Raw genomic sequence first — 14,511 nt, 5'->3', positions numbered from 1 at the left:
CCGCAATAGAAATTGATTATTTATAGTATAATTAAATTTGATGATTAGCTTTTTACGGGAAAAACTTATAAAAAGACATTTAGGTATATTAAGCCAAAGCTTATTATTACTACAATATGTTGCTAGTCTATTGAGATCTTCCTGAAGGAGATCAACGTCATAGATATCGTTGATAGGCCGAAATATCTTCATGTCGTCAGCGAAAAGTAAATAATTGGAATGATGAAAGCATCTATCGATGTCATTTATGAAACAGATAAATAATAAAGGACCTAGGAGTGAGCCCTGAGGAACTCCAGAAGGTATCGTGATCCATGAGGAGGTGTAGCCATTTAAAACAACTGCCTGAGTTCTGTTTTTTACGTACGAACTTAACCATCTAAATAAGTTACCTCTAATACCAAGACCAGCAAGTTTCTGAAGAAGGATTCTATGATCTATGCGGTCGAAAGCTTTGGTGTAATCTGTATACACAACGTTAATTTGTTGACCACCGTCCATGCAATCAGTTAAGAAGTCAGTGAAAACAAGTAAATTAGTAACCGTTGATCTAACTTTTATAAAACCATGCTGTTGTTGGTTTAACACATTTTTAAGGCTAGGGTAAAGTTGATTATAGATGATGCGCTCAAACACTTTGGCAAGAAGACATAATTTTGAAATCGGTCGATAGTTTTCCACTTTGTCTTTCTGACCTTTTTTATGTATAGGTGATATGAATGCCGCCTTCCACCTGATCGGCATGATACCTTCATTAATTGATCTCTTCAAAAGCAAGGTGACAGGTAATGCCAATACTTCAGAACATTTGACGAGGAACAGTGCTGGTAAACTATCTGGCCCAGGTGATTTATTTAGATCAAGTGATTTTAAGAGCTTTTCTATTTGTTTATTATCAATTTCGAACTTATATTACTAATAATAGATTCATCTGAACAATTATAGGATTTGGATGTGGTAGTGGATTCTTGGAAAGTCGAATAAAAATATCTTGAGAAAAGCTCACAAATGTCCTATCCTTTATTGCCTTCATTGTCTCCATAGATCATATTAGATGGTATATTTGAACAATTACGTTTACTTTTCATAAAGGACCAAAATGTCTTGGGATTATTAGATATAATTAGATAAGATACATAATAGCTTTAAGGGTAAATGTATACACTTCTATAATAAAGTCCCAGCCACTGTTCACGCATTATCTATAAATAAATTTAAATGTTTTATAAAAAAAATGGCTCTGTCGTAAATCCTATTACCTCACTGCTGAATATCTAAATGATCGGACAGCCTGGGACTAGATTGTTATTATTTTATAGCGATAGAAATTACTGTACAATATTGTATATTTTTATTGAAAAGAGCGCAAAAAAAGAATGCTGGGAGAGTTTCTTGCGCCGATTCTCCTCTCTCAGAGCGCCATTTGTTTCCGAAACATTAGTAGTATCTAGTAGTTATTAGAAATGACATCAAAAAGAATTCTAAAGGAATCAATTTTGAGAAAATATATGCCTTTTTATGCCTTTTGATGTCAAACATTAACAGGAATATGGGAATAAAATGGGATAAGTGAGGGGATGTTCACGAATTTTCGAGAAAATAGTAATAATAAAATAACTTACCTTTAATACAGTAACATTACATTTAGTTCAGTAGTTTTTGAGTTTATCAAAAACAGACAGCACACAGACAGACGAGGTGGAGGCTTTGTCTGAACATGTAATGCAGTATAAAATATCGTAATAAGATACTTGTTAAAAACTTGATTGTACATCATAAATACATCATGTGAAGTTCAAATTCAAATTCAAAAACTCTTTATTCATGTAGGTCACGAAAATGACACTTATGAATGTCAAAATAAAAATATAAATATTGTTTCTTATTGAATTTACCGCTACTTCGTAAAGGGTTGAGAATGCTAATGAGAAGCAGTAGCAAGAAACTCATTGCCACTCTTTTAAGTCAAGATTTACATTTTAATTGTTTTACAAATCATTTCAATTACAATATATGCAAAGTGACGCAACAAAAATACTCAAATGTTAAAAACTGAAAGGCTTACACGAGTAAGTCAAAAAAAGAAAAAAAAAGAAAATTAATACTTTTAAACATAAGAGTTATTGAGTATAGAAGATGCATCAATCCACACATACTGTAAATAAATAGAGACATTATGTGAGCATTTCATAAAATAAAATATATAATAACTTTAACTTTAAAGGAAATAATAATAATAAAAAACACATCAAGCAGACATCCCGGTAACAAGATTATCCAGCCACCACGAGTTCACGAGCATGACGCATGGACCAGCCATCGCCTCCCTCAACCGTATTTTAGGGAAGGGAACGACCCGCCCCACGTCGCCGCCACAAGCAGAGGCATTTAAGCGAGCAAGGTCGGTAACTTATTTACATTTTTGTTTATTAAGATACAAGTGTAAATTATCTAAGCTAATAACATTTATTTTATCGAGTAGGTACATTTGAAGCTTTTTTGCACAGATCTGCTTTGATAATCCAATTAATGAAGAATTTATCGTCGCCTTGCTTCGAAATTATTTGCCTTATCGTATAACTTGCGCTAAAAGTAGCTACTAGAGCTCGAAAACAATCGTTTAGTCGCCAAGATTAATAGCTAGTAGAATTCTTATATTTAACTATAGAGCTTTTAATCATTTGTTGCGTTGTTTTGAGTATTATAATATAATAACAGACTTGTAAGCAGAGTATAAAATGAAAAATAGGGAATAAAAACCGTTATAGTCCCTTAATTGGTAAACATCAGTTGAATCAGATAGCATCTAAACTGGTTATATTATAGAGTATAATCTATGCACCTAATTACCCTATATAATCTTCTAAGCCCCTTATTCATAATAGTCTGCTAACATAAAGCATTGCTAATTCTCACTCTGTCTTCTTCTATTGACCTAAGTCAGAATGAGAAAAAACACTCCTTAGCGGCTGTTTAAAGTTAGCGGACCATTATGAATAAGGGGGTAATAAAATACTTTAATACTAAATATATAATAATATACTTTAATCCCCTATATACTCGTATATAAAAAAACCTGTTTCGCGTGTACCTATATTATACTGACGTAATTTTCAGTTAACATAATTTTTTATTTGTAAATGGAAGAAACTATACAATTTAACCGCATTTAAATGGGATAAGTAGTTTCAAAGAGAAAAGTACACGACAAAAAATCTTTAAACAATTTTTTTCATTATATTATCTATAAGTATAGTAAAAAAATGTTTTTTTAAATATGTTAATAATTTATAGACATTTGCGTGTACAATAAGTTGTGATACGTAAATATTAGATTAATTATTGCAGAGAAAAATAATTTAAAACGAAACAATTTTGATTAGTTTTTGCGAAGGTAGCATAACACACGTATGACTATTGCCTTAGATTAAGGATTAGTCTCCGCTACGCTCCAACTCGATACCGCAGGCGTAATCGCAAAGTGTGGCAACTAATACTACGCCCAAGTGGGCGTACTCAAGCTAGTCTCGAACAATGTGTGATATTGATGTGCCACATGTTCTATTAAGGCGAAGAGTAAGCAGAAAACACGCAAACATGATGTTTTTAGACCGGTTTTGTGGTGAAAGTATAGCGTTTCGAGCTATGAACACTATTTAATCCTGTCACACATATCCTTTAGTCTTATTTGTAGGTTGCTAATGCTTGCTATTGGTTATAGTTAACACTGCCGAGCTTTTTTGAACTACCACATTTCTTTGAAGTTAAACAAGTTTTTTGGCACGGCGTGACGCATTTTTTTGGTACTTCTCTCAGAAAAGTTATTCTTATAGCTTGAACTTTTTTGTGTAGGTTGATTTATTTAGATTAGTAGTGAATAACGAGGATTGTAAGCATATAAACTATTTTCCACACAAGAATTTTGAAAATATTGGCTTTGTTACATAGATTGCGGGCCGGCAGCCGTGAACTAATATCGCTCAAGGTCGCTGGCATTTTGTGTCGCCTTAAGCTTCGCTTATAATTGAAACTAAAATACCGGGTTGTTGTGGTAAGACTTTGTAAAAATAATACTAGAAGAAATAAGGAAGACACTGGGATCACATATCATCAGTAAGTATTTTGTTTTTTATTAAATTCAATGTAAAATAACACGAAGCATATGGTACAAAATTTGAAAGATGCCATTGAGTGTCAAGATGCCACGCACACAAGCAATTTATAGTTGTAATAAAAAAGCTATTGTTCTTAGGTAATGCGGTATCTAGTTGTAGCGCAGCGGAGACCAATCCTTAATCTATCGACGCCTATAAGCAGTAATGTGTAAACATTACTGTGTTTCAGTCTGAAGGGGCTGATTGGCAAATGAGACTTAACATCTTATGTCTCAAGGGGACGAGCGCAATTGCTGTGTCGCTCAAAATTTTTGGGCCTTTAAAGAATCCTGAGCGGCACTACATTGTAATGGGTAGGGCGTATCAATTACCATCAGCTGAACGTCTTGCTCGGCTCGTCCCTTATTTTTATTAAAAAAATCTAAGGCCTAAACATAAAATGAGACACCAAATGTCTTTATTTCACAATTGATTAGTAACGATACAGAGCTGCTAATAAAACACTGCTATAATAATTATTATATAGTTATGAATAGCTATCGGAGAAATATCTTTTAAGTGGAAGAAATACCGGAAGTTCCAGATAAACACTTCAGCTACGTTTTCAAACAACTTATGAGAAGCCGAGAATTCTATCAATTGCTGAGCATTTATTAGGGTGCCGGTGTTAGGGAACTCTTTGACGGGTGAGATCTACAAAGACACTTTCATAAACTCATTGCTGTGTCAAACTTTATGAATATATTCGAATCTTATTGTCTGCAAACTTCGTGTGCTGAAATAATATTCTTGCAACAGAAACTGCTGAATTCTTAGTTGTTGAAAACTATGTTGATGATAACGTAATTCCACGGTATCATTCCCCATCTTGTTTTTCAAATTAAACTGCAATCAAGGAGGTTCTCAATTCGTCGGTATGTTTTTTTTATGTTTATTACCTCAAAACTTTCGACTGGGTGAACAGATTTTGATAATTCTTTTTTATTTGAAAGCTGGTGCTTTCCGTGTGGTTTCATTGTTATGTGGTCCAGATCTGACAATGGCATCCATGAGAAAACTATAAGTCTTAAATTTGCTATACATACGTATAGCAAAGTGGATGATAAATTTACGAATAACTCAATATCGCGCCAACCGATTTCGATGATTCTCTTTTTATTGGAAAGGATATACTTCAAAGATAGTTTGGTGAGAGTTTGGTTAGGTTCTTATTATGGAATCCATGACAAAGTAATGGAACTCTTCAATTCTTAGGAGCAAATTAACGATACTCGGCCGAATCCTTTTTATGCTATCCGGATATTTAAGTCATCTGCCATAACATAGTTATGGACAAGTAATAATTGTCGTAGTCGAATATGATGATAAATGGGACTCCTTAACGACTTACGTCTTACAGTAAGGGTGCGATCTGTGGCAGAATTTCTAACTGTCTGTAATCAAATTGCAAAGCGCTTACGTTTATTGCTGCATTGAAAAATTTAGTTGATCTACACATATTTAGACAAATTGTTAGTTAGTGTACTTCAAATTCACTAAAAATCAAAAATAAATCATTTTTTTCCAAAAAAGACAACCGACTTCAGAAACACTATTCCAAAATAATAGATATAATATGCACTAAAAAGTATAAAAATAATTGCGTATTTTTATACAATCTAATTAATTAATCTAATTCTACTTACGATTATTGTAATTTTTGGAGTCGGTGTCATTCAAGATAGGTTTGTAACTAAATACAAAGATAGTATATGGTGGCGTCATAAATAGAGCACGGCAATACTTCAAGCCGCCCCACATATTAATTGAGTCGTGTTGTTTTGTCTATATTATTTGTTTTCTTGTTTCGGATGTTACGATATGAATGAGTGTACAAAAAAGGAGCTTACCTTCACGTCTTCCGAAACGGAATTATTGAATATTCTTGTAAAGAGGCATGCAATATTTTGGAAAATAAACAAATAGATGTAGTCAATAATAGACTGAAAGAAGAAACATGGTGCAAGCTAGCAAATAAATTCAACTCTACATCAGGTATTTATCCATAAAATGCCAAGACATTGCGGGCGAAATATTAAAATATAAAAATCTTTAAGTCGCCAAATCTGGCACGGGTGTTCTGTATCTGCTTTGGCGACTCAACATGTCCTGAAGATACCTCGTGTAGAGGCGAAACACGTGTCGAGTTTTTTAGAGACAAATATTGGCGGAATTAACACTAAAGAAAACTCAAATCATTTGGATAATTATGGATTTCCGCAAAGTAACGCCTACTTCAATAAAAATATTGCTAAAACATATTACTATTTTTTTTTTACTTTTTTGTGTAGCTGTAATAAGGTAATTAATGTTGAATTATAAATACCTATCTACTACCTAGTATTAATTGCAATGTGCCCAAGAGATGGCATAAATGCTTACTACATGTCACAGTGAAACTCAAAACTTTTGTACGGATCTAACAGTTTTATTTTAAGGCGCGGTCATACCTCAATATCAACAAAAATTGGTTTCTTAGGGAGTCGATTACAACATAACGCAATGAAAATATTCCGACGCAAAAAATACAGTGCACAAAGAAGGATTTAATGATAATTTTTAACCGAATAGAATATTCTTATATAATTTAAATTATCCAATAAAACATTTGGAAGTTGCTTCCCAAAAATAAACTTTGGAGTAAAATATCTCCGTATTTTAAGCGATAGTAATAGTGTTTTTTTAAAGAGTTGAATAATAGAATTAGTACTTTTCTGAAACTTAAACCGAACAAATTTTCAATTTATTATGTAAATTTTGAATGAAAACCAGTAAAATAAATGCCCATTTGCTTAGCTTAGCCACATGACCAACACAAATAATGTAGGGTTGGTTGTAGCGTTTACAATCCTAGTCAGTCCGCGCCTTAATGTTAATTTTTTTATAACTTCAGGTGGAGGACAAATTAAGGACTTATCCAAAAAAAAGCAAGATCTAGTAGGTGTTAAAATAAAAAGTATTGAAGATAGATCTAAGCAAGAATAAATTGAGCATGAATTGAAATGCGAGTCGATATTACTATGTTTAAAAAAAAACACTGAATAAATTAAATAAATTATCTTTTTTAATAAATGATTTGTTTATTTAAAAATTCATAATTCATAATAATAACAATGAATTCAGATAATGTACTAAAATAACTCTTTATTAACATATTTTTCCTTCTGGAATGGTTATTTACAGCATTTTCGTTACTAGAGATTCCAGCATAACTTGACAGATCTATCAAATCTATTTATGTGTGAGTCTAAATTTGGAACTTCATCTTCTTTGTTTATGGACATTGTATATAATATGGCACAAGCAACAATTATGTCTTGAACAAGCTCTATATTTACTATATGCCTATTGAGAGCATTCATTTGTCCTCTTAATTCCATAAAAAAAAAAACCAGTAGTCACTAAACACTAACGGCCATTTTCAATAACCTATCAATCCTTAGTTTAACTTAAGGTAGACAAATCTATCCTTTTAAACTTACTTACATAAGAATAACCTATCGACATAAATCATAGGACATAGCTGTGGATAGATAAGAACTTGTCATTAAACGGTGACATCAATGTATCCGTAACTAGAGATATGTTATTGAAAATGGCCGCTAATTGTCTACGGGTCTCAGGTTCTAACTCCAGTAGGTGTAAACATGTGTGTTGTATATAAATATTAGTATCTAGGGCATGAATTTTATATTGTATAAAATCTCTGTTACCCACAATATTTAACGTAAATTGGGGCTAGATACTTTATGTATGAGCGTAACTAGCGTATTTTATGGAAAAGGGAGGACAGACGAGTGTTCGGGTGCTTATGTTAAGTAATCACCGCCGCCCACATTCTCTTGCAACACCAGAGGAATCATAGGAGCGTTGCCGACCTTTAGGGAAGGTGTACGCGCTATCTTTGAAGGTACCCACGTCATATCGTCCCGGCAACACCGCACATGGAAGCCCATTCCACAGCTTTGTAGTACGTGGGATAAAGCTCCTTGAAAACCGCACTGTGGATGACCACCACTCATCTAGATGATGGGGAAGATATCTTAATTTATGGCATATATCTTCGGAACACTCCCCGTGATAAATGCGATGATAATAACTTATTATTATCATACATTTGGATTCCGATGCTAAATCTGTTATTTATCTAAGAGATTTCCACCTATATATTGACTCATCACGATATCTCTGGAACCATAAGAGGTAAAGACTTGAAATTCGGATGGAAAATTCCTTTCGCCGAGTAGAGGTTCGGATTGAAAAATGGATCTTACGAAATTATACTCGCAAGAGTTTTTTTTATTATTAACAGAGCAAAGTCTGTCGGGTCAGCTAGTAGGTACCTAGGTAACAATGAAAATGTTTAGAAAATAAAAAACGACTGAATGTAGAAAATACTTTTATTGTTTTTCGAAGTAATCTCCGTTCCTCTCTACGCATCGTTGCATTCGATGGAAGCAGTGGGCCCATTCTTCCTTAGGGGTCTCTTCTATGGCATTTTCGTACGCTTTCACCGCATCTTCAGGGCTCATAAAGCGAATACCTCGAATTTTATCTCTAGTTCTTGGGAATAAATAAAAGTAGCAGGGCGCCAGGTCAGGACTGTATGGCGGATGACTCATTATCTCGACACCTGCCATAGTCAAATATTCAACAGTCCGTTTTGCGGAATGCGCTGAAGCATTGTCGTGGTGAAGAAGGATCCTGCTTCGAGGGCGCTACTGTCGACTTTTTCCAAGACAACAGGCAAACAGCGATTGACATACCAGTCTGCAGTAACTTTCCTTTCTTCTTCTAGCACAACTGTCGCGAAATGACCTTACCGACCAAAGAATGAAGCAATCATCTTTTTTCTTGACTTCTTCCTTTCTTTACCTTAGTTGCCCTATCCTCAAAAGGAAACAGCCACTTAGCTGATTGTCTTTTGGTTTCGGGTTCGTAGCAATATATCCAGCTTTCATCACCTGTGACGATGTCAAATACAGCATTTGAGTCACCGCTGTTGAACTTATCTAACATTTGGCGAAACCAATCTATGCGAAGGTGTCGGTTAAAGTATGGGGAATCCATCTGGTACAAAGCTTCCTGACGCCTAAATTTTCGTGTAATATTTTTTGAACTTGACTCATACGAATGACTAGGCTTGCCCGTATCTGCTGATAGGTCACTCTCTTATCTTCCTTTATCATGAGTCGCACAGCACTGGTGTTATCTTCAGTAGTAGCTGTTAAAGGACGCCTCTCACGCGGATCATCATTGAGATTGCTACGTCCATGCTTAAACGCGTTAAACCAATTGTAAATAGTGGCACGAGTTGAGGCTTCATTAAGAAATGCTAATCGCAGCCTTTCATAACTTTGTTGTTGAGTAAGCCCACAACGAAAGTCATAATAAATCATGGACCGAAATTTTTCTCGCGTTAGATTCATTTTCACGTGTAACAAGAGTTTTATATTTGCCGCCAATTCACAGAAACAAATTACAAATGAATGCAATATACTACATTACATTACAAAAGAGTTCTAAAATTGAAATTCAAAAAATGTTTTCATTAGCGATGTTTCTAACTGGCCAGTTCTAAACATTTTCAGTGTTACCCACGTAATATAATAATTAAAACACTTATCACATTTGCATACAATTAAGGCTGTTATCAGACTCCCATGAGTGTATGAAGCCTTCGAGCTACATATATCTATTTAAGGTGTACTGGAACAACACAATATAAGTACCTATGCGACGTTAGATTCATGTGGCGTACGAAATGTCTGCATAAAACCTTCCAGACATTATAAGAATCAATTTATACCTAAGTACCTACACTGAAATAAGAAAGTGTATAAGTATTATGTATGTAGGCACGCAAGAAGTTACACTTCTTTGGCGTAACAAAGTAAAAATTATTGCTTGTGCTATTTAACGTTCGTTGAAAGAACAATATTGAAATAAAGAAGGTATATACACCTATATAATTTGTCTATCTTTTTTTTAAATGAAAAATAAGGGACGAGACGAGCAGGTCGTTTAGTTGATGGTAGCTGATACCCCTTGCCCATTACAATGCAGTGCCACTAGGATTCTTGAAAAACCCAAATATTCTGAGCGGCACTACAAATAGGTTCGTCACCTTGAGACAAGATGTTAAGTCTTATTTGCCCAGTAATTTCACTAGACACGCCGCCCTTCAAACCGAAACACACTAATGTCACTGCTTCACGGCAGAAGTAGGCGCCGTTGTGGTACCCATAATTTAGCCGGCATCCTGTGCAAAGAAGCCTCTCACTGGTAATCTATCTGATAATGTTTCTCCAACCTGCTAAAATAAGTAGGTATATTTTAAAATGTATATACAACATAATGTCCCCATAAAATTATATTATCACTTAATTATTTAACGTTACAAAAACATTGTAAAGCTAATTACTACAAGAAAGCAGGGAGAAGTTTTAACAATTTAAAAATGCAATCCACTCAAAGAAATTTCTAAGAAACTTGAACGTAACAAGGTATCTAGATAAACTTTTCTATCGCAATACTCTCTAGATTTAGTTTTCCTTTAGTCTTAGTTACACTAACAGCAAGCTAGTGTACGTAAACTTGTATATTGGTTCTAAATGTTATTTCAATCTGTATCTATTTTAAGGCCTATCGCTTAACGATAAAGTTGAAACTCGATTGATTAGATTGGAGGTTGATGGCTAAATATCAGAAGACTAAAAGCTATTAATACAAGGGTCTTAACGATTGTTTTCGAGTATAAAAGCCATCTGCGAACGAAAGACGACGATGCTATGAAGTTTTGGAACAAGGCAAGATTAAAGGGATAAATTGATTGTTGATTAGGGAATAAATGTGGCACAAAACTAGTCAAATTATGAGTTTTATTGTTATTAAGAGTCTCAACAAAATAGCCTCGGCCGAGTCCATTTAAAACCAAAACAATACGTGTCAGTTGTAAGCCTGTACATTAATATTAGCTTCACTAATCTGTAAAAATTATTTTAGGGTTTTTAAGAATTAATATTATTACATGACATGATTTTATCAAAATACAAACATAGTAGGAATATTTTTAAATTTTTAATCATAGTTTAAAAATTCAATTATATTTTTTTTATGAAAATACGGGACGAGACGAGCCGGATGTTCAGCACCGCCCTACCCATTATCAATGCAATGCCGCTCAGGATTCTTCAAAAGCCTAATAATTCTGAGTGGCACTACAATTGCGCTCGCTACCTTGAGACATAAGATGTTAAGTCCCATTTGCCCAGTAATTCCACTAGCAATGGCACCCTTCAGACCGAAACACAGTTTAAACATTACTGAATCATGACATAAATAGGTGCCGTTGTGGTACCCATAATCAAGCCGGCATCCTGTGCAAAGGAGCCTCCCACTGATCTGGTGAATATATTATAATTAAATAAGGTTATAAATACAATTCTACCTTCATCAAATTTCATCCAAAATTATAACGATTCTCACAATATTTATTATTATTTATATTATTGTCATCATCATCATAGTCAAAGTGAAATTAAAGGCCTATGTTAACTAAAATAAGAGGGACAAGGATTTAAGTAAAACAGAGCGATCAATGGCAAATATTACCTAGTGCCCAACATGCCTAAAAATACATAATATGTTATGAGTTTTCTAAGGGTCGAGACGAAAAGGACGTTCAGCTGATGGTAATTGATACACCCTGCCCTTTACAATGCAGTGTCGCTCAGGATTCTTGAAATACCCAAAAATTCTGAGCGGCACTACCACTGCGCACGTCACCTTGAGACTTAAGAAGATAATTCCGCAAAGATTTGTCTTTTCACCATTTCGACACGTGGTTCGCCTCTATACGAGGCATCCGCATGAGATCTTGACTCTCCGAATTCTGGAGCGCAACTTGGAACTGGAATCAGCCGAACATAATTTTGGTTTTTCGCAATATAACGCCTAAATTATTAAAAATTACTAAGTATAGAAGCTTTCACTTCTTAGCTTTTATTTCATATTATGTGAAGAAGATCCACGAGGTTCAGTAAACTGGAAAGAGTATAGAAAGTATGATGTGACCCCGAACGTGTGACAGGCTCCACCTATTTATTCTGCAGTTTTTTCTGCAGTTTCCACTACAGGTATTAGCGCCATCTGTGAGTGAACACTAGAACTGTATTCTAAATGCAAAACAACAACCCTGGATGTCTGCAATAGAGTTAACTAGAGTTCAGCAATTTAGAACACTGTACAATGCTGATGTTTTAAATACGTATTTTACTGGATACCGCCATCTAGTTAATTCTTAGTGAATCAATACTATACGGCAACTAGGTCTATCAAAATGTTAGCTTTGACGCTTTACTTGGCTCTTTGGTTAAAGTGCCATCTAGTTCTTCTTATGATAACTACATAATTCACACGAATTGAGTGGTTGTCGAAAAAGCAGGTACTCAATATGTACTTTGGCTTCAAATTGTTTCTGAAGATTTGTTGAATGAAAATAATACACACATGTGATAATTGTTTCTGAAAGTGAAATGATAATAATTAGACCATTAAGATTGCGTGTACCGCCCAATGGGATATTACATATTTTATTCCAGTAGGTACCTACAGATTAACAAAATATACTTTAAAAACCGAGTACCCACGAGTACCTAACTATTTAAGAAATTCGCGAACTGAGGTAGGAAGTGTTGTGGACTTGAGGTTAACATTACCTGTATTAACAATTTTCCTTCCACCCAGAAAATATTGAATTGTTTTAATTAGTATAATATAAATTTATAATATCGTTTTAATCGTGTGATAATAATATTAAAACTTTCATCGTGTGACTGCAAAATATGCACTAATAAAAAATATTTTTAACCGACTTCAAAAAGGAGGAGGAGGAGGAAAATCACATATAATTATTTCAATAATATTTATTTACTATATATATTGTATGGCAAATATATCTATACAACTTGAAACGATAATAGCATCGACAGCCTAGAAGGTGTCGTTGAGATTATCGTAAAAATCAGACAACCTAAATAATTACAGTAAGTAAGCTGTTTATAATATTAGGTTTTATTTTGATTAAGGCTTGGCACTTTGCTTTTGTGTACAAAATAATTTATTGAAGTTTTTAGCATTTTTTAATAATGTATATATGGCACATAAGACATTCCATTTCATCTTTTATCTCATAGAACAGCGATGTATACGACTCGCATAATATATTTTGTCACTGTTATTGGCTTAATGCCGTTTAACTTGAGTCCGCAACATATTCTTCAGTTTAAAGATCATTTATTCTCATTACAAAAAAAAAACATTACAAACTGTCACTTAAAAGTCAACATTGTGATTTTTTTTCATCGAGGAAATTTAATGATGTCATGTTTCCACATCACTGAATCGCTAGACCATATCCTGAATTTAAACTTACTGTATTTATTACAACGTGAGTGATATAGAATCGTTGATACAGTTTCATATCCGTATTTAAGTAAAAAAAAAGTTTTGTTCATACGACGAGTATTAATTTTTTACTTTACAGAAACTAATTATATAATTGTATCGTATATTTATTATTCAAACAAAACAAATCTTATATCTATATTTACAATACTACGACTACAAAAAATTAAAACTATCATTACGTGGAAGCGTACCAAGAATACTGGCAGCATTACCGCGTTGGATACCAAGGCTGATCCGTTGACCGAAATAGCTGCCAGCGCTTGGGTTTCCAGTAGCCTTATAGAGGCGTGAATATAGTATTTTGAACATTCTCCGCGCCTCTGGGCCCCACGGGCCAAGTGTCTCGACACCAAACGGCACAAAGATGTATGACTCACTGAGACCAACATATTTGCGACGCTTGCTGTCTTCGGCAGTCAAAGCAGCAGCCCCAGCACCAACTGACGTAACTTGGACTTGAGAATGAGCCAGAGTGTCGACGCGAGTAGCGTCCCACACCAGCGCCCTTCCCTGTGCCCAAGCCACCAGCGTCATTCCATCAGGACGCTTGCCATCGCGGCGGACAATACCATTTGGCTCTAAAACAGCTGGTATATTAAGAGCGGCAAATTCCCTGCGGCTGACTTCATTAATGCTGGCGAATTGTATTGCATTATAATTGTATTAAATATTGTAACTTAGTATTAGTTCTTATGTTGCACAATTAAAATTAAAAAATTAAGTATAGCTATGCTATGCTAGCATGTGGTCGTTGCCTGTTAGTGGATTGACACTTAATACAACTTATTTAGATTAATATTTAATGTAATTAGCTAGTGATTGTTGTGTTGGCGATGCTATTAAATAAATAAATATCTTGCCAATCAATTTAAGGTAGAGCACCCTT

Source organism: Leptidea sinapis, chromosome 24 (assembly GCF_905404315.1).
Source record: "Leptidea sinapis chromosome 24, ilLepSina1.1, whole genome shotgun sequence".
Classification (NCBI taxonomy): Eukaryota; Metazoa; Arthropoda; class Insecta; order Lepidoptera; family Pieridae; genus Leptidea; species Leptidea sinapis.
This window is presented reverse-complemented; position numbering follows the sequence as displayed.